The 19,193-nt window shown below is 34.8% G+C and overlaps 1 long non-coding RNA gene across 8 annotated transcripts in view; it reads left to right on the top strand.

Annotated features, from left to right (window-relative positions):
• The window catches only part of LOC119255848 (uncharacterized), a 428,764-nt gene that overhangs the window by 171,061 nt on the left and 238,510 nt on the right, over nt 1-19,193 (top strand). For 6 of the 8 annotated variants that reach the window (XR_008553573.1, XR_008553569.1, XR_008553568.1 and 3 more), the window contains exon 4: nt 13,558-13,699. This is a non-coding gene — a long non-coding RNA (uncharacterized LOC119255848). Of the gene's footprint in view, nt 1-7,474; nt 7,690-13,557; nt 13,700-19,193 lie in introns of those variants that run through there. The other 2 variants (XR_008553570.1, XR_008553572.1) reach the window with 2 other exon arrangements.

Genomic DNA, 19,193 nt, shown 5'->3' with positions numbered 1-19,193 from the left:
AAAATGCTTATTGTTTGTGTACATCTCACAAAGGAAAATGCCAGCTCTGACTGCCCGGGGCTGCTTGTATGTCAAATGATTAAGTCTTCAAGTTCTGCAGCTGAGGGGTCATTATCAATGGTACTTCCAGGTCAGGGTATTTGCAACAGAGTTTGAGGCAATGGTTGACCTTTCGATGGCACTTCAGGGTAACATGGCTTCTTAGGGCATAAATAATCATTTTTAATTTGTTTGTCTGAGTGCTATTTGTTTAAGAATGCAAATGTATTATAACATATGTGACTTACAGATATTCTTTGGGGAAGGGGAAAGTATTTTCCATATCATTTCTCTCTCTCAACAAAACACTTAATGAAGGAAAGGAGATGACAGAATAAATGGAAGAGAGTAATCAATTATAGTCTGCTACTTGACAGTTTGGAATTATCACTTTAAAATTGTACATATTCTCAGTGTGGGCTTCCTCAGTGTTACAAAGTAATCTTTGTTGTCTTCTTCTTATATCAGTCATAACTTAAAATGACTTCATGATGCTTTAAAACCTTCCAGTTACTTATACATTATCTTTAAACCAAAGGTATGCATTTTTTTCAATTTTTGGAAGGAATGATTATTTGTACATGCTATTTTATATAGAATTAATTTGTGATGTCTGTGTGTTCTTTTCACTTTTGTGAAAGTATAACATCTGGATAGGAAATGAAATAAGTAATAAGTAGTATGATTTCATTTCAGTCATTTTCATTCTACTACTATTTACTAGTATTCATTATTCTTAACATACTGTGAAAGATAAAAAAAAACCTCTGAGTATTAAAACAACTAGGGAAATAAGGCAAGAAGGATCCTAGAAATACAGTGGTACAATGATTAATTACTTTTTTCTCAGTTAATTATTAAAAGTTATCATTTATAAATGCATGAATGACATGCTTCTGGTTTTTGTGGATTTTTTTAATTATTCCTATTGGTCTTACAGATGGTATGAGATCTCTGAACAATGTGTGATAAATTGTGGTTTATGTGAAAATGACTATTGTAATTATTAAGCTAATTTAACAGCAATAGTGATAAATATGTAATGGCCTAAATATAATAGAAATTTGTATTTTGGACTCATAGAATCCAAAATTCTGGATTGGTCAATGGCTCTCCTCTAAGAGGTGATTTAAAGAACCAGACTCTGTTCATCTTGTGGTTTTGCTTTCTTCAAACATGGCCCCCAAATATGCCAGACTCTTTCATCAAAGTGGTAGAAAGAGAAGAAGCATGAAGAACCTTGTGTGAGAGACTTCCTTATGGGGGTCAGTCACTTTCACTCAGTCATGTGTTGCATAATGGAATTCCATTATGTATAGATACATTTTTTCTGGTCCACTCAACTGTCCTTGGGCACGTAGGCTTTTTCCGTAACTTGTCTGTTATAAACAGGGTTATAGTGAATGAACGTGGAAGTGCACATATCCATTTGAATTAGTGTCTTTGTATTCTTTGGGTAGATACTTAGGAGTAAAATAGCTGGTCATAGGGTAGATCCATTTTTAGTATTTTGAAAAATCTCCATAAAGTCATTTGCTAGAGCTTGATTTACTAGCCATACACAACTGTAAGAAGGGGAGGGAAGTGCAGTCTAGATGTGCTTTGAGGAAGAAGAAATAGATTTGGTGAGGAACTAGTCAGTGCTTGGCACAGCTGCGATATTTAAAGATGACATGACTTCACTATTAGTTCCAGTGATAACAAACTCTATGGTAGTTTGTATTGCAGTCCCTGGAAGAAATGAATTTGTTTCTTTGAAAGTTAAGAGGTTTTGGACAACTGCACTTTGAACTGTCTAAAGTGATACATACAACTTTGGAAGATGATATGGCAAAGGTCCCAGCCCTCTCAGAGAACCACTGCAACCATGGAGAGAGGTGATGGAAGCAGAAGTCAGCTTTATCGTAAACCTGGCTTCCAGACAGCTCTGGTTTCTGTCCAGACCCAGGAAATGGTCATGCTAAAAGCAACTGATCCTGCTTAATATGTTCTCATTGGCTTGGCTGCTGAGACTCCAGCAATTTAGTAAAAGGTGGTAAGCACTTGGAAAACAATTCCACTTATTAATTTGCCTATCCTATTTTCTTTTGATTTTTCAACAGGATTTAGTACAATCAATTTATATATATAAGTGGCATTTGCTGAATCAATAGTATTTCAAATATTTAATTTAAAGGGTTTATAATTATTTAAAATATGTACTTATTTCTAAGTGTATTACTTACTGTTAAGCCTATTACATTTGCAACTTCACATCCTGTCTTTTACTCTAGCTGGGTTTTCTTACTCTCCCTTTTCTTCTTTCCCTTCTATTTCTCATGTCTCTTAACCTCTGTCTCTTATGCTAATAAATTGTTTCCAGTATGGGGCTCTAGCCTTGGTTCTGTGCATCACTGGATAAGTCACTTGATTTGAATGCCTCCTCATTAATCAGGAAGCAAAGATGCTGACAGAGATGTCCCCTTTTCTCCAGTCACCATATGTCACAACTCAATATCAGGGGCTTGAACTGGGATTGTACACATTGTCTTGTGAACAGTACTTAGGTAAAACCCTGAAGACGGTGCCAGGATGATATAAACAATGACCAAATGGTATCATTGAGATTATAGAGCCTATAGGCTCTATAGTTTTGTAAATTAAAAAATTAGTTTTGTAAATTAAAAAATGTTAAACTTCCTTTAGAGCAATGGGAGTCCTTTAATAATTATTATTTATCTGTGTACCTCACCTATTTTAGAATGTTATGAAATTTTCTGCAGAGGAAAAAAATATTTCTTGAATAGTATTTCTAGAATAGTACTATATAGAAAAATATTGTTATAATGAGGTCAGTTTAGAGAATAACTTGTTGAATTCATCTCCTCTGGTTATTTGCTAAGATATTGTTGTGATAAAAGTATTTTTTAATTGAAAGTAAGTAAGATTTATGTGAGTGTGAATCATCAAGTCTGTACATCAGTTCACTTTCCACATTTTCAAAGTTTGGGGCTAGTGGCTGCAATGGCTGGTGTTTCTGTGACTTCAGGTTTCCAAGAGATGATTGGTTCTAGTCCCTCCATTCAGGAATTTCTTCATTGTATCTCTTGAGAGAATTTTATTCTTTTCTGATTCAATAATCCTGAGAAAAATAAGTTCAGAAATTGAAAAAACTGGGAAATTTATTCTGTGTTGTGCCTTTAACCGTACTAGGAGGCCATAGTATTACTTTGTTCAAGCACAACCCAGTGATATTCTCTGGCACTTTCCAGTGTCTGAATATGTTCTGTAGGTTACAGTTCTTTGTACATAATGCTGAAAAGTCTATGTTTATTAAATAAATTATGACTTTCATTATATGAAAAATGTAACATATTGACACTATCTTGAAATATAAAGTTGAAAAATTGGCTCATTGTCAAATGTTATATATATATATATCAGAATAAAATAATATTTTTTCTATATTTTTTAACAGAAAGTTCTGAAACTTTTAATATAAACCTATCAGCAAATGATTCATGTTTTCTATTATGGATTATTCATTATTTTTATATAAAGTATTATTAAAATATAGTAAGAATTTATTATGATTTTGCAAATTCCTGAGAATTTGCAGTAGTTTCAGTTTTTCATTTCCAAATTCCAAACATTAAGTGTCTATCAGGAATCTGAAAATAGGCTTCTGTTCTCACAGTAAGTTGACATGAAGTAATACTTTTAAACTCAGTAAGTAGATTTAAAATCTGTGGTACAATTTGAGCAATTCCTATGTTACCAACTCTACTCAAAGCAAATAATATTTTGAACTCCAATGATACCACTATGGGAGAATTGAGTTACTATTCTGCTATGTAAGAATCAGATGAAAATTTAGATAAAAAACCTAATGTTAAATTGCCAATACATTTGTGGGAAACATCCGACATAGTGGGATAGGAGATTATTGTCCCATGCAGTAACTTTGAATTATTTAAAATAGGGTGCTTTTTAAGGCAGATGTGAGGACCTCCCCAGTGGCGCAGTGGTTGAGTGCTGGACTGCGAAGCTGCCCACAGCCTCTGCAGCGCCAGTTCTATCCCCGGCCTGCCTGGTGAGGGTCCCACATGGCACTCAGACCTCTCTTGCCGCGCCCGCTGCTCCCCTCAGCAGTGTACTTCATCAGTATGCCTGTTCTGCTCCTCACTCTGGCTCTGGTGAATTCTCTCACCCTCCTGTGCTTGTATAAATAAATAAATAAATCTTAAAAAAAAAAGGCAGATGTGAGTTATCATGAGGTATACTCATTGACTGAAAACAGGTTCAAATTATACCAAGTGCATCTTTCTTAAGATCAGGAACCTTTATACTATTGATACCCTTATGAAACATTCCTCTGAAGGTCATGATCTGGATGAGGTTAGATTGGTGTAACATTACGTGGTTGGCTGAATATAGGACTGCTTATAAGGCTTCACTCAGTAGCTAAAGAGTTATTTTGAACTGAAAGCCCTTGGATATAAGTGCCAGCTTTAGCTACAGTCTTTATTTCTTTATCTACGTTATGTTTTACTGAATTATGTAATTAGCAAGTCATCAAACTTGAGTGGGAATCTATAAAAAGACCAGGAGAAGAGGATCTGGAACATTAGAACACTTGACAGTTCTGTCATTCTGTGAGATCTAATAAAGATGGAAAGACATTTCCAGGTTGTGGCAAGTTGGCTAGAATGGAAGTGAGGAGATCTGAGCTCTAGCCTTGATTCTGTGTATCACTGGATAAGTCACTTGATTTGAAGATCTTGTTCATAAAACAAGAAACTGGACTGGATGATGTTTCTGATTGCCTATGTCAATAATGGAGTTTTATTTCCATACTCACTACATTGGTTCAGGGCCTTATTCACTCCAACTTAACTATTTCAGTTGTCTAATTTGCAGCCTCACATTTCTTTACCCCATCTTCCACAATACCGTTAGTTGTCTTTCTAAAATGCAAATATCATCTTTTCACTATTGCATTTACAAATCCTCAGTGCTTTCCAATTTCCTAATGAATGAACTAATTTTCTTTTGTGGGGCGCTTAAAGCTCTTTATGATTTGGTTCCATTTGCATCTCAAGTCTCATTTTCTTTATTCCTCATAATATATTTATATTTACACCTTACCCAACCACACAAAAAATTAAAATGTGAAATTGACTGATTTTCTCTGGACCTGTTTTTTAACTTACCTATATTTATACTAGCCATTACACATGAAAAAAATGTCATTCCTCACCATTTATCCCTACAAATTCAAATGAAATGTTTTATATGGTTTTCCCCAACCAAAAAAAAGACTTGGTCATCTTTAACTTTATTATATATCTAATGCATACGTTTGTGTAATTTATAGTTATCATATGTATTAAATTTTTTTGTTCACGCAATTTTTTTCTTATGGTCACTGAATCTCAATTTTGCACATTTCGGTTTTGTGTCTCTAGTCATTACCTAGTAGTAATGACTGCCAGGTAGTCAATGTGCTCAATACACATTGGTCTGAAGGAACTTGCTCTAATAGAAATAAGCTCTTAAAATGTGGGTGTATGTTTATTTTCTTGTTACTGTATACTCAGCACTAATCACATTATCTAAAATAGGTGATCAATATGTATTTGTTAAATGGATGATAGTTTAATAAATGTGTTGATATTGATAGTTTGTTTTTAGAGCTATCAAACCAAGCTCATCTCAGCTATAGTTACAGTCACTATTGACCTATGAAGATTTTTAATTTGTAGGTAATGTTGATATGATAGGGATGATAGCTTATTTTGAAATATAGTATGTGTTTTACATACAAAGGGAGAAAATTAAATTAAAAACTTTAATTCTTCTCATAATTCATTCACACTTGGAAAATGGGCATCAGAAATGGTCCTCATTATGTACAACATTTGAGGTCAGAAGGCATTTAACTCTTGTTCTAACAACTATGTATTTTATTACCCGTTCCAAGTATATATTTTGTTACAAGTTTTATTACTTATAACTTGTGTAATCTTGATCAGTTTTCTCATTTCAAAAAATGCTAATTCTTATTGATGCTATAGGGATGATTGAAATCAATCTTTAGGCTGTTTTGTTATCCATGAAGTACCACACAAATAAAAACTAACCTATATATGTCTTAAAGGTAGTTTTCATGTGTAAACCAAGTCCTTCTTCATAATTTTAATACTATTCTAAGAAATTTCTACCCTGGGAAAATGAAGATTAACTATTTACTTTCATTTGGGGAAAGTATATTTAATATAAAGAAAATGATTCAATACATTTAATTTCCCCTTCTACACATGCAATAGTCAGTTTGGGCTACCAAAATAAAATGTCATACACTAGATAGCCTAAGCAAGGAAAACTTATTTGTCATAGTTCCAAAGGCTGAGAAGTTCAAGATTAAGATGCTGGCCAATTCAGTTTCTGGTGAAGCCACTCTTCCTGACTTTCAAAGATCCATCTACTTGCTGTGCCCTCACATGGGAAAGAGAGAATGAACTCTCTGATGTCTATTATTAGAATACTAATCCTGTTCAAGCAGGGCCTTACCATTATGACCTCATTTTAACCTTAATTACTTCTGTAAAGAAATACTGTCTTATTGAAGATTAGGACTTCAACATATGAATTTTGTGGGAGACACAATTCAGGACACAAACATACCAAATAACAGCCACAGGATTTTTCCATGAATTATAACCAGATTTTCAATGAATACCTATCTCATCCTGGTTATGTGTTTTAGTGATCTGGTAGCATATATGCATATACATATGTGCATATATATGCATATATGTATTGTTTTGTGTTATAGCTGATTTTGTTTCTTGGGCCTAATAAGCCCAATATTCCCATCCCAAAGCCAGTATTGGCTGTGATTAAGGTTTGTTAGGATTTTTTTACAAGGAAGAAAAAAGTCCCCTTTACATTTTTGTTAATGTTATGAATTAGCAGGAGATATTCAGAAATAGAGTTACCTACATGTTGTTTGAAAATTGTTTACAGCAAATAATGAACAAAGCAAATCAGATTGCCAAAGGCCTAGCTGTTGAGAAAGTGTAGCACATTATTAATTAAAATACAAGTCAGCTTTTCCAGCACTTGTAGCCCGTGGGTATCGAATGTACTCCACTTGATTGAATCAGGTAGTGGCAGCACAGGCATTTTTTATTTTGTGCTGGAAGGGATAACAAAAATGTAAAGCTGTTTTCTGCTACTTCATTTGAAAAAATATTATTTTGGAATGAAGGCCTACCAGCTGCAGCAGACAGGCAGAAATAATATAAAATTATACATTATACCCTCACACTGTGATTTTAAACAAGAGGTCTACTACCTCAGACACTCTCATGGCATTGTATTATAGGCAGACCTTTGTCTATGGCCAAGGAAACAGTTTCCATGGAGATGCAAGGCATTTGACAATGGTCACTGTTTTGGTGAAGAAAATTAAGCCATGCAGGAGACCAGTTTATAGTTATAAGATTTTTTTTTCTGTGCAGGAGCGGGGGGGAAAAAAGAGTTGAGACGTAACATAGAAGAAAAACATATCTGCCTTTTGGGTATTCTTTTTAGCATGCTGAAGTCAGTAAAATTTGAGACACCATAAGCTATGCTTCCAGTTTCAATGCTGATGGAAATTCTCAGGTGAATTAAAAATAATAGAGAGATTGTGATCTTTTGTAATATGCTTAAATGTTAAATTTGGCTCATCCTAGAAAGAGTCAGAAAAAAATAATGATGATATATATATATATTGAATTCAAGCACCATTAACCATTAAACTAGAAACTTGTATTTTTATTTTTTTATTATTTTTTGGTTTTTTTTTAAATTTTATATATTTTCACATCATTTTTAATTTTTGTACAATATATGAATTTTTATCTTGGTTATAGTCCCTGTACAATTCCCACCCCCCTTGTTTTGATCCTACTCCCTTCTACCCCCTCTCCCCCCACCATAGTGTGTCTCTGTTTTATAGTTGCTTGTTGATTTTGATTTTTACTTTATTATAATTAGTCTTTTTCCTGATCCCTATTTAGGTTTTCTAAATTCCTGCTATGAGTGAGACCATCTGATATTTTTCTTTTTCTTTCTGGCTTATTTCACTGAGCATGATCCCTTCCAGCTCCATCCATGTTGCTGCAAATTGCATGAGTTTATCTTTTTGATAGCTGAGTAATATTCCATTGGGTGTATGTACCATATCTTCTTGATCCTGTCATCTGTTTTTGAGCTTTTGGGTTGTTTCCATAGCTTAAATATTGTAGTGTTGCTATAAACATAAGGGTGCAGGTGCCCTTTTGAATTAATGATTCTGTGTCTTCTGGGTAAATACCTAGAACTGGAATTGCTGGATCATATGGAAACTCCATCTTTAGTAGGTTGAGGAACCTCTACACAGTTCTCCATAGTGGTTGGACCAGTTTGCACTCCCACCAGCAGTGCAGGAGAGTTCTTTTTTCTCCACATCCTCGCCAACATCTGTTGCTGCTAGTTTTTTTTTTTTCTTAGTCTTGCAACCTGTTATTTTAATAGAAAAATATGCAGTGAGCATTTTATGTTAATAAAGGACATCTACTACATATTTTAGATGGTCAACAGTATTGCCTTCAATTAGTCTATTTTTTTTTGACCCCAATCCCTCCCCTCCCACCCCTCACCCCCCAAAAAGTGTCTCTGGTTCATAGTTTTTTGTTGATTTTGATTTTCGCTTTCTTATAGTTATTCATTTTTCTGGTCCCTTATTTAAGTTTTCTAGATTCCTGCTATGAGTGAGACCATCCGGTATTTTTCTTTTTCTTTTTGGCTTATTTCGCTGAGCATGATCCCTTCCAGCGCCATCCATGTTGCTGCAAATTGCATGTGTTTATCTTTTTTGAATGCTGAGTAATATTCCATGGTATATATGTACCACATCTTCTTGATCCAGTCATCTATTTTTGGGCATTTGGGCTGTTTCCAAAGCTTAGCTATTGTAAATAGTGCTGCTATAAACATAGGGGTGCAGGTGTTCTTTGGAATTGATGTTTCTGTGTCCTTTGGGTAAATACCTAGGAGTGGAATTGCTGGATCATATGGAAGCTCTATGTTTAGTAGGTCAAGAAATCTCCACACAGCTCTCCATAGTGGTTGGACCAGTTTGCACTCCCACCAACAGTGCAGAAGAGTTCCTTTTTCTCCACACCCTCGCCAACACTTGTTGTTGCTAGTTTTTTTTAATATGTGCCATTCTCACTGGTGTAAGATGGTATCTCATGGTAGTTTTGATTTGCATTTCCCTGATTACAAGTGATGTTGAACATTTTTTCATATGCCTGTTGGCCATTTGCATTTCCTCTTCAGAGAAGTTTCTTTTAAGCTCTTCTGCCCATTTTTTGACGGGATTATTTTCTTTGTTGTTGTTGAGTCTCATCAGCTCTTTGCAGATTTTTGTGATCAGTCCATTATCATTAGTGTTGTGTGCAAAAATGTTCTCCCAGTTGGTGGGGTTTCTCTTTGTTTTTGTTATTGTCTCTTTTGCTGTGCAGAAGCTCTTTAATTTGATGTAGTCCCAGCTGTTTATCTTTGCCTTCACTATCACTGCTTTGGGTGATGTGTCTGTAAAGATGTCTTTGATGTGCAAATCACGTAGTGTTTCGCCTATATTTCCTTCTATATATTTTATGGTTTCAGGTCTTATGTCTAGTTCTTTAATCCATTTTGAGTTGATTTTTGTGTATGGTGTGAGGTAGTGGTCAAGCTTCATTCTTTTGCATGTAGCGACCCAGTTTTCCCAGCACCATTTATTGAACAAACTTTCTTTGCTCCAATGCATAGTCTTTGCTCCTTTGTCAAAGATTAGTTGACCATAAATCTGTGGGTTTATTTCTGGATTTTCTATTCGATTCCATTGGTCTGTGTGTCTGTTCTTGTTCCAATACCATGCTGTTGCTGCTAGTTTTTTAAATACATGCCATTCTTGCTGGTGTATGATGGTATCTCATTGTAGTTTTGATTTGCATTTCCCTGATTATAAGTGATGTTGAACATTTTTTCATATGCCTATTGGCCATTTGCATTTCCTCCCTGGAGAAGTTTCTTTTTAGCTCTTCTGCCCATTTTTTGACTGAGTTATTTACTTTGTTTTGGTTGAGTCTTCTCAGCTCTTTGTAGATTTTTGTGATCAGTCCTTTATTATTAGTATTGTCTACAAAAATTTTCCCCAATCAGTGAGGTATCTCCCTGTTTTGGCTACTGTTTCTTTTGCTGTACAAAAGCTCTTTAATGGAACTTGTATTTTTAAACTCTACCTTGTTCTAAGCTCTTCATTGTCAGAGATCACTTTTTATTCATAACTATATTTCCTTTATCTCAACATCTAGGTAAAAAATTTAAACAATAAGTTTTCCATAAATGTTTGGATGTTATCACATACAATTATTTGAAAGGACTTTGGGTGTACTTATGGAGTCAACTCTACTTATGTCAAAGACCCACTAGGTTCAATTTAGACAACTTTGAAAGTTTTATTAATGCTGTTAGTCCACTAGTGCTGAAAAGAATATTTAAAAATGTTAGGACAGTTCACAGAACCCTTAGTGAAGAAATATTCTTTGTAATAATGGGCAGAGCCACTATTCACAAGAAGTAAAACATAGTGAATTAAATATCATTCCCAATGTCAATGACTTTCTGAGTGGCATTAGCCACCTTTGGCCTTTCGATTAAACTTCTTCCTCCCTTATTCTACTTACAGGTTTGAAATCTTTATAGTGGGCACAAATGGATCAGATTAACCTCTGACTCTTGCAAACAGATCTCCTGAGTTGAAACTAGTACATTCCTATAAGCTCTCAAATTCAGGCATTCAATAAAGCAACTTCAGTAGCAATCAAATTCACTCAATTTTTCCTGTTTCAGTTCTGGTCTGCCATTCTCTAATTCATAATCATTGTAGGAGAGGTGTTCTTACCCTGAGGATTCAGCTGAACATTGTTCATCATTTAGAAAGCTTTACCTGAATAAAGCTGTTCATTGACCCTGGTTCATGATGACTTGACATGTTCCTTTGGCTTCAGAGACATATCAGTTATCTGTCATGCAGCCACAGTGGGAAGCAGCTGACTTGTGTCAATTCCAGAAGTAAATCCTACCTAGTCGGCTAGAAAGGATGCTCTGCAATGGCAAATTATATTTTCTCCTCCCATCCTCCTTCTCTTTCTTCCTTTTCCTCTCCTTAAAAAATATTTGCCAGGTCTGCCTGTTTCTCCCTCTCTTTGTCCTCTTCTCTAATTCCTTTTTCTGGTGCTCAGTACAAGGTCATCACATGGTTTTAAATCCTGTTTATGCTCCTGCTTGTCCACTTCGACTTCCCCTAGAGCTGCCTCCTCCCCTTATTCCTCTTCTCTGCCTGTTTCCAAATCCCTGTGCTGCCCAAAGCATTTGCCTTAGAAATTAAAGACATATACGTGATTATAAATTGGTCATTGATATGTGAATAGTCGCATTTTCTTTCTTTCCTATTTTGCAGGCATTTAAGCTATTTGCATGGATGAGACAACAGTTCCCAAAGCTATCTTAGCTTTTCTTGTTTTTTACTTACCCTCTCTTGTGGGCATGTAAATCTTCATTGCTATGGAGAAACTGATTGCGACCTTATGTGTTAGCAGTTCTGTTCCTTGAAAACTAAAAATAGGCCCAATCTCAACATGTGAGGATCCAAAAGGGGCTCTTTGATTAATAGTTGCCTATGCGTAGTGGCATCAGCGTCCTGCTCCCAGCACGAGGCGGGTGGGGAAGGGGTGCAGGCAAAGGAGAGGCTGGGCTGCAGTGTTGCTGTGTGTTATAAATGACTTGTTGTCTTGTCCCCAGAGTTCAGTTCTTTTCTGACTTCTGTGCTCTATGAAGAAGGCCATTTCTGTGGGCAAACACTGAAAAATATACCACCAAACATAGGCTGCACATTTTTTTTGACTTTGAAATTTAATGCCATTTTTTCTTTTTATATGTCAGTTCTTACAAATCTTATATAGCCAGATTTCACTGCATAACAAAATTCTTGAGGCCCTAGTACTCAGGGTGCTTCAGTAATTAAATAAACAAATCCTCCTTCCACCCCTGAAGAAAAAGAAGCTAGACATCAAACTTCAAATTATAATCTTTTTTTTTTAAATCACTGGTTGCCTTTGCAGGGGTGAATGAAATTCCAATTGCTGGTAGTTCTGATAGGCTCAACACCTGCCTGTATTTGAAATCCACATTCAAGTACATACTGGGTCAAACCCTAACCAGATGTAGGTACACAGCCAAGTTATTGGATTTTTTGATGATGAATAGAAAGCAGACAATGCACCTGTCTGGTTGCAGAAAGGATTTGCATAAAAATGAAGGAACAGTACACATGCTTATGTAAAGTGTTGATTAACAGGATCACCTATATATATGTTTTTAAAAAAAAAAGCAACCCACGCAATACAGTTTTTCTAAATGAAACCATGTGAGGTGTTTGTAAAAACACACACATATTTGCCAACAATTAGGAAATGTGTTGATAGGCTGGGGCCATGTTAGAATGATTTGATTTTCTGGCACATTTATCCTCTGAAGAAGTGAAACACTACTATGCCAGTCAATTAGATATTAGATTAGTGAGGGAACTAATTACAAAATGCTGTTTGCCATTTGATCTTTTGTGCTTAAGGTGGAGGGAGGGGGTGAAGATTAGGAAACAAATTATCCATGGAGACTTGAGCTACCCAAAGAACAACACTGCTTTTATTGAACATGTCTGCAAGATGGGTAATATGACTGGTATAAACTCTTTTGAGAATTCAGATTTCTCAATTCAAATCAACTGACTTGAAAGGAGCTTCCTACTGAGAATATGTGTTTATGAGGTAAAGTTAAATGAAAGATGTTTGCTAGTTTTGTTCTGCTTGTTTTTAAATCTGAACATTCACTCAGGTTATTCCTGAAGTCACTGTTGTGTAGCCTTATCAGACACAACCCCTTTCTTATCTTCTAGGCTACAAACCTGTTAATATTTGGCTTTTTCTTGAGAACTTTTCTCTTAGCTCTAACTCATTGGTTTTGTAGAACATCTTTGTGGTGATATTCAGAATTTGGTTCCAAATGCATTGAGATAATAGTCCTTATACTTTGAATCTCATTGTTAATATGAAAATATGCTTAATTATCAAACCATATATGAGAGAAAATTAAAAATTTTAAATTATCGTTATGCTCTAGTATCATTGCTAACAGCATAAACAAAAGCATACATAGAGCTTATATAAGATATGTGATTTATATTAATAGAGAAAACTAATGAAAGATTCATGACTTACAGTTTAGTGTGCAAATTGCAGCTCTGTAATCATCATCATAAATACTACGAAGGCCCCACCAACCCAGGTAGCATGAATTCTGTTATCTCTCTTTTCTGGCATGGAAAGACCCTTTTCTCATGCAGTCAGAATACTCAGAGAGCATTTAAACCAAGGACCAGACAAATTTGTTCTTATTTCACAGGTACAGATGTACTACTTGCAGTAGGAACATTTTGCCCCTGCTACCTGTGGGTATTTTCCTAGAACGTGTTGCTCCACCTCTGTTGCCAGCTCTAATGCACAAGGTTCAGAGGATCACAGATGAAACCCAGAGAATGCAGTAAGTAAGTCAATTTTCAATTCTCAGTGGCGCTAAAGTATATTTCCCCCATGAGTAGTGTTTATTTGCTTCTCTTCACTGCTTGGTACAGATCCCAGTGATGGAATCACTTAGAGTTGAACTTAGTTGTTTCATGTGACGCTCCTCCATGTTACTATTGCCTCCATTAACATTGGAGGTTTGCAGAGAGGAGATCAAATATAGGGAACTGGAAATGTCCCTCCCCTAGACTTGCTGCTGCTAGCATGTAGGACGTATTTCCACTTTTCCTCCCTGGACAGGATATCTGGTCACCACTCCAGATGCACTACCGGTTCTTCCCTCCTCTGTTCTATGTCCAAGAATGCATCTCTGGATCTCAAACAGAAGCGACTTTGCTTTATGACATCTGGTTGAATAGGGTCAATATTGGGTGGACGATTGGGAGTATGGAGAAAGGGAAAGTTCAGCGTCTTTATTCCTCCTCACCCGCACATTCTGAAGTGTGGCTTTAGTGAAGACCGCTGTCTTTTGTGGAAGATCTTTGTTCCCTTTGGTGGCTCCTATCCCACAATTAGAGCCCTCAATGGCTTTGAGAAATACTGTATCCTAGCTATGACCCTTCAGACATAAGAGTGAGAGTAGATTAGAGTAGCACTGTTACCAATTTCTGGATATTCCACCATTCCTTGTTTTTTCCCCTGACCCTGTCCACGTATTTATAAATGGATACTTTATTAATTTTTTAATTGCCTCCTTTGAAAATGAAATTTGTTTTCTTCCAGGAATCTGACTGATAAATGTCCAAACACAGAGTGTCTGTTTTCTATTAGAGCAAAAATGCCGACTTAGGGTTGGTCCACCAATGTCTTTTTGCTCTCATGGAAATTTATTTCAGGATTTCAGAACTTTACTTGCTTCTTCTATACTTTGATTGTGGAATTACTTGGTAATACTGACTGTCTTAAATAATTATGGATTTCACTCAAATGATTTTGGGGGAGGAATTTGCCTTTATCCTTTATGTCTCAATTGACTTCTGTGCTTCTTTTTTTTTTCCCCTGCCCCCCCGACTTCTGTGCTTCTTATACAAACTATTTCACACCTTCTAATAACTTTTAGGCTATGATCGTCATTTAGCAGTTTAAAATTAAGAAAATATTAGCCATCAGGGAAATGCAAATAAGAACCACTATGAGATAACACTTCATATCCACTGGAATAATTATAACCAATAAGATAGATAATAACAAATATTGGCAAGGTCCAACCTTATGTACTAATGGTGAGAATGTAAGTGGTACAGCAACTTTGGAAAATAATCTGCAGATCTTCAAAAGGTAAATCATTGATTGAGCATATGACTCAAAAATTCCCCTTCTACGTACACATTTAAGAGAATTGCATGCCTATGTGTACACAAAAATTTGTATACAATATTCGTATCAGTATTAATCATGAGTAACCAAAAAAATTAAAACAACCCAAATATCCATCAACTGATGAGTGGATAAATAAAATGTGTAAATCCATACAATGGAATATTACTTGTCATACAAAAGAAACAAATTAATGAATCCTGCAACTCCAGTCACAAAGATCACATCTGTATGATTCCATTTACATGAAAATTTAATAATACACAAACCTATAGAGACAGAAAGTAGATTAGTAGTTGCTAGGGACTTACAGTTGATGAGTATGAGGAAAATGGGGAGTCACTGCTAATGGATATTATGTTTATTTGGGGGCTGTTAAAAATATTTAAAAATTGGTAGGTGGTGATGGTTGCTCAACTCTGAATACATCAACCATTTGATTACACATTTTAGAAGGGTGAATTTTATGGTATGTGAATTACATGTCAATTATAAAAACAGATAACTAAATGACTTGGAAAAATTAGGGTTCACCTGAGAATTACCTTTCAACGAATTACCTTTCAGCTCTTTCAAGTAAAGAGCTCCTCTTTACTTACTATATACGTCGAAAGGTAATTTATGAAAGTAAAACCAAATCATAAAAATTAAAAGCATATGAATTTCCAAAGAAATTATGAAAAGCTAATCTAATAAAATAGATGTCAGCATGTAAATATAATCTATCCAAATATTCTATCATACATCAAAAAGCCTTAAACTTTTGGATTATTTCATATTTTCTATCAAATGAAAGGGTGAAGAGCAGGAAAAAAATTGAACCAAGAATGCTAAACAACTTCTGCAGTAATTTCATTCTTACTCAAAATAAAACTAGTGTTTACAACACAAGAGTTTTCCAGATGGTCATGCAAATGAAGGCTCAGGCACACACTACACACCATATTATTGTTGTTTAGTATTTATTGAGCACTCACAGCATGCAAGGCGCTGAAAAAATAAACTACACCCCCAGTTATGCAAATTATAACCTAAAAAGCATATAAAGTCATATTATCTACTGTCTTCAGTGGATTAATAATGCATGCAATATTCCAAAGGTCAGGGCTCAATCATATTAATATTAGTGCCAGGAATATATCTTGTTCAAATTAACCTGTTTTCTTTATTCCCTCTCTTTCGAGGATATTTTCCCTGCTATATTTCTAATATTTTTATACCATAGTACAATTCCTGATAATAAAATCCTGCCAATAAATGTTTTTGCAACATACAATATTATAAATGAATACAATTTTCTTAGAATTTCATTTCTATGAAATTACCCTTTGTATTATATTATTGAACTGGAACCTTCCTTGCAAATGGACTAGTTAACCAAGATAATAATTAAATATCTTACGGATAATATTGCTAATTGAGAGAGCAGCAATTTTAAAATTCTAATACCAAGAATCTCTTAACTGCATGTAGAGGCTTAAAAAGTATTTTCTAAATTGACATACTTCCCATTTTCACTCCTTAGCCCCAGGCTGACTTTGAAACTGACAGGAAACTTGTAAAAGACCCTTTAGGAAGGATGAATCTTCATAGGCTTCTACAACAGTACTCATTATAACAAGGGAAGACAATTACATGCCTTTACACCCATAATACACCTAAGCTGCCATGTACTGGAATTGTCTACATGGGTGTATTGCTCTTAGAATTTGAAGCTTTTCATGGGATACTGTAATACATGTTTGTATAGGTGAAGTAATAGGAATAAACAGAAAAGGGAGTACCAACATTTATTTAAAGTTTGATAAAGATAAATCCAGATGTATAGTTTACCTCTGTGTATAGGTTATAACAACTCTATGTTCTTACAACTCACTTTCAATCTTGACATCTATGAAATGCATTGGAAAAGATACCTTGCCTTCTATAAGTAGTCATAATGATTTCAACCTAGGTTATCCTTTTAGTGGATTTCTTTTACAAATTTTCTTGTAATAGGACACAGGTACTCTGAGTTATGATTTTTTTCATCATAATTTTGTTATGATTATGTTAAAAATATGCACTCTTCTTTTTCCACAGTCCTCTAATTTACTCATTAGAGAGAGTGATGGTCTAAGATAGCTACTGTTTTGGTGACATGCTGACAAGTGGTGACAGTAATAGACAATTTACAGGAAAATTTGCATATCATTGGCTTCTGGGCATATATTTATCCTATAGTCTACATACGCTTGTCATATATCTTTGTATATGAATGCCATGTTTGTGATAAGGGCTTTAGATTTCAGTTTTTCAAATCTGAAACAAAATCAACAAAATATCAAGTGCTGAAACATCAGTGAACTGAATTGGCAATTCTTTTATATGAAAGCGTGAGATAAAAAAGTTGCTCAATTTTTACATTGGTCCTCCCTATAATCTTTGGTTTTCAAAAAATATTTAATTATGGTGGCAAACTTGTATCTCTAAGTGACTCACCTTTATTAATTTAGCTTATTAATGATAGAAGATTACCCTTATTACATGAAATGCATGAGAATCTTTGGGTATAATTGGGTATTGAAAATAATTTGGGTAATGTTTGCAGTTTGGATTTCTTAGCTGCCATTTTTGTACCACTGTCGTGAACCACTCCTTTTAGAGAGGGCATGAAAATGCTTAAAGAAAGGTTGAGTATTATCTGGAATCCAGTTTCCCTAGCTCATTGCATCTGTGGCCACTTCTGTCTCATTATCTACTTGTTCTTTAATCACCTCTGAGAGAGAGGACTACATGGATATGACTAAAACTGTACTCTTATATAAAGTGGGCTCATGGCATTCAGAAGATGAAGAAATAAATAAAAGGAAGGAAATATAAAAAGCAAAAGGTAAAAAAAGGAAGAAAAAGCCTGTGGATAATAATATCTTGGGATTTAATAAGTATTAAAATATAAAATTATTGTGTTGAGGGCAAAGATTCTCTCTTTGTGAATCTGCTGGTCATGCAGTTAGCAGTTACTTTCCATTTTTCCATATGCTTCTGTTTCATACTTGCCATCCTTTCTTATTCTACCACCATAGTCTTTTTCAGGTCCTGAAAACTCGTATGCTAGTGACTGTATCTCTGGAATATCTTCAATCTTCCTAAGGGTCTCATCAAACTTTATTTGCTAATCAAAGCTCTACTTCAAATTCACCTTCATGAATATTTCCTTGTTTACTCTTGTCTTCACTGATCTGTCTCATTTTGAGGTTCTGTATCACTGAAGTACAAAATCCTTACAGACTGTCTGCATAAATATAATAATTATTTCTATATAGTTTCAGCTCAGAATAACCACTTAAACATTACTTTTGGTTTTCTAAACCACTTTTAGTTTTCCAAAGGCTGGGATCCTATCTATACTACTTATAGATATATAAACCCCAAATACATAGTAGTCAATAAATGATGATTAAATAGTTTTATTAATGAGCTTGTTCTTGGTTTCCTTCACTAAGGGTGAAGGGAACAAAGAAATACAGGATTTTATGAATCTATTCTATATCAACAACTTAACTTGCTAATATAGGAAAATGCAATAGATTAGATCAATTATTATCCTCAATTCCTTTTACACATGGAGAAATAAGAAAGGGAATAGCAGTACAAAATAGTACAGCCAAGATTCCGAGGTTGGAGATTGAAGATCATACTATTCCTCATCCACTAAATAACTGAATTACTGTGCAAAATTATGAAAAGCCATCTTTTTTCTAAGTGAATAAGAGGATGGACAAGGACTTTCACTAGTAACTACATATAATTCCCAAGATGAATTGGGGTGAAGTGACAACTTTTCTCATAGTGAGTAACACCTACACGGGTGTTACCATCACATTTCTAGAAAGGAGTTGTATATGCCACATGTATTCCAAATGTAAATATGTGTGAATAAGACACAGCAAGAATAAAGATTTTATTCTTTCTCTATCAATGAGGGAAGGGGAGAGGTCAAAGATAGCAGAGGGATAGGAATCTCTATAGATAACATCATCATCATCCCCAAATTTTAAATCTGTATGAAGAAATGGAGTTTGAGGGATGATCATTAAAAAAAAATAAGAAGTTATTTCCAGAGTCTAGTAGAACAGGTGGAAAGATTATGATAACTTT

Source organism: Talpa occidentalis, unplaced genomic scaffold, assembly GCF_014898055.3.
Source record: "Talpa occidentalis isolate TD23 unplaced genomic scaffold, MPIMG_talOcc4v2.1 talOcc4.3, whole genome shotgun sequence".
NCBI lineage: Eukaryota > Metazoa > Chordata > Mammalia > Eulipotyphla > Talpidae > Talpa > Talpa occidentalis.
The sequence above is the reverse complement of the archived record's forward strand: the minus strand, read 5'-3'. Positions and strand labels throughout refer to the sequence as shown.